Genomic DNA, 3121 nt, shown 5'->3' on the forward strand with positions numbered 1-3121 from the left:
ATGTACTTTCGATTCTTCTTCCACTGTGACATGGAACTATTGAGAACAGTTTACCAAGCCACATCGTAACAATGACACAATGTCTGGCTTCTAAATTGTGTGTTGTGCGATAATAAATAACAAAAGTGTGATTGCCAGGATGTCTGTATGGTGCATGGGGAATGGTACTTAGCACCACACTGACACTGTTGGCTGAAGGTTTCTGAAGCATTCACTATATACATCAACCCACACACCAGTTTTCCACATTCCAAAGCATTTGCATTTTTCTGACCATCTTCCACTATGCGGAGTGGACAGTTTGAGGCTGCTACAACATTTCTATTGTAAAGCTCACACGTGGCAGCAAATCCTGTGAATCAAGTCTTTTGTTAGTACTGTAATTGTAAGAAAGAACCTTGAAAAAAATATTGTTTTGTATTTTATTGTATCAGAATAATTATTTGCTGCATTTGCTGTTGCATAAATGCAATGGCTGCTGTATACATTTTTTTTTAAATGCCACTGTATGTCAAAAAGACAAGACAGGCAGAAAAAAAAATGAAGTGAAGAAAGAAAGACTGACAGACAAGAATCGACAACCAGCAGGCGCCCAGAAACTGTGATCTCTCTGGCAGGGTGCTAGTTTCCATCCATGAGGATATGAGGGGCCTCTTTGTTCCCTGATCTGTCATCCTGAAATGTGAAAGAAAGAAAAAATGTAATTGAGGAACAATTTGTTTTACAAGCAGGGTAATTTCACATACCTTCTACCTTCTAGTTTACTTCTAGTGAATACTCCAACAAACATAAATACAATTCTATTAACATTTACTCATCCTGCTTCAACGTACGTTCAGTTAATTAGTAAACAGGATTCTTCATTAGAAACAAACCAAATGTCAAAGAATCAATCTAGCCAAAATAAACAGCTTTAGTTTGTTCTTTTAATTCAACAGAGCTTCCACAGGAAAATTCGGAGTCTGTCAAATTCCTTTTCTTATGTAAATTATGGCTAAGGCGGATTTTTTGCCAAGCATAAATAATGTTGCTGCAGCAATGATCTCACCATAACAACAAACCAGCAGCAAGCGACTGTCAGTGAGATTTATGGTACAACCCGTTTTGATAGTATCTGTTTCCAACGTTGCGGTGTGTTCACATGTGTGAAAGATATTTTACATGTTGTTCCGGGGAGGTATTTCGGACAAAATGAGGCCAAATCAGCTAAATGTTAACCTTTAATGTCATTTCCAAATGTTGACTTTAAACTGCAGTAATTCTTCCTGATCATGAACCCTGATGGTTATTCCTGTGCATACAGTATACCACGTCTGAATGTAGCAGTGCTGGGATTAGATGAACCATCATAATATCATAATAATGTCGAATAAGATTTTCCACACAGCCACTGAAAGTGTTGCATTACAGTGTTTCTACACTCCTGAACCAGTTTTACAACAAATGAATGCGTCAGAGATAGGTAAATATAGAGACATACCATAAGCCTTATTCAATACTGTAAGTATTCTTTTTGCTTTGTCTGTCTTATATCTTGTGCACGTGTCTTGTGCGTGAGACTTTGACCTATTCTTTTGCATGTTCACCTATGGTGGAAAAAAAAGTGCTCTTACTCACTTTGGCAAGATCTTGTAATGTCTGAGAGAATCAGACAGATTAACTGAAAGGAGATGGCAACAACTCAGTGGCTCAACGACCCGAAAAGACCTCATCCAGGTTTTTTCCGGCGTTGAATTGAAGGCTCCAGTTCACAGCAAAGAAAATAACTGGGGAAGTGCTGCAATTTAATAAAAGCCTAGTTTGATCATTCAGTTAGGTACCCAAGTGATACATTTCCTAATAAAGACGAGGAAACCTCCTGTTTTTTATAGTGTCAATAATATATTTTAATCATTGCTGAAAGACATAAGCAAAATGTTAAATAAAACAAATATAAAACCGACATGTAACAGACTGAACTGAAGAATTGTATTCCAGTAAGGCAATGAATACAGTGATTACTAAAGATTGTACTTTTCTTAATGTGTGACTATCAGTAACTTTTAATCTATGTGGGAGGCATGGTAGCACAGTATGTTTTAGTTCTAGGCTTAGATTACTGTCTGTGCAAATTTTCTCAAGTTTTCTACATGTTCACATGGGCTTTCACTGGAAACTCCAGTTTCATCCCACTATTCAAAAATAGGTAGGCACAGTGTCTATACTAAATTGCCCCTCATTGTAAATATGTGTGTGGATGTGTGCAAAAATAGTGTCCTGTAATTTACTGGCACCCCATCTGCGGTAATTTTTTATATACTTCTTGGGGAATGACTACAACCAGTATGACTACAGCCAGGATAAAAAAAGATGCAGAACATTGAAAATAAGTAAAAATGCCCTAAGCTAAATTATGAATGTATACACATAGCTTTTTATACAGTTGAGTAAACCAGAGTCCCTTGAAACAAAGAACCTACAACTATATAGAAATTTAAAACTGACTAAATTAAGACTAGCCTGTGGATATTAGCATGTCTTTAATCTGGCATGTTTAAATGGATAATTTATATGCTAATACCTGATTGTCATCCATGATCCCTAATAAAAAAAAGGAACCTTTGCTTCTAGGCCTGCCCTGGTGACGTAGATCCGGGTAGATCTGGTATGTGAAAATAACAGCAACAGACAGTCAGATTTACACACCTCAGATAGCATCAGAGTAAAAATGACATCAGTAGAAGAATGTGAAACATTTTAAACATCTTATAAAGTAATGCTTAGTTGAACCATGATACTGAGGAATCATCTGCATTGATTGCTTTAAGAAACTTGATGGCATGTAGACTGTTTTAAAATATTTTAGAAATATATTGTAACTGGGGAATGTTACTTTCATTCAAGGAGTGCATAGCATTTTTATTGTGTTTTCTGTAGTGTGGTGAGTCAAAGCCATGTGTCAAACTGTCCTGCTTATGTTCAATTTAATCCGCCACTGCAAAAGGCAGGAGAGCCAGAGGAACCTAGAGAAACCCAGGAATTATGTCTACATCGGTGGTGGTCTGAAAGTGGGACCATGGCATATCTGATTTGCAATGCTGACATGTAAATTTGCCCCCAGGAACACATATAAGTGGGAAAC

At 37.0% G+C, this 3121-nt stretch overlaps 1 long non-coding RNA gene across 1 annotated transcript; it reads right to left on the reverse strand.

The window, feature by feature from the left end:
- Nucleotides 1–406: 406 nt before the first annotated feature.
- LOC310731545 lies at nt 407–1773 on the reverse strand. Its single transcript, XR_014535253.1, has 2 exons — nt 1618–1773; nt 407–675 (listed from the first exon to the last, which is right to left on the reverse strand). It is a non-coding gene; the product is annotated as an uncharacterized lncRNA (long non-coding RNA).
- Nucleotides 1774–3121: the final 1348 nt, after the last annotated feature.

This window comes from Silurus aristotelis (genome assembly GCF_946808225.1).
Source record: "Silurus aristotelis genome assembly, chromosome: 9".
Taxonomy (NCBI): domain Eukaryota; kingdom Metazoa; phylum Chordata; class Actinopteri; order Siluriformes; family Siluridae; genus Silurus; species Silurus aristotelis.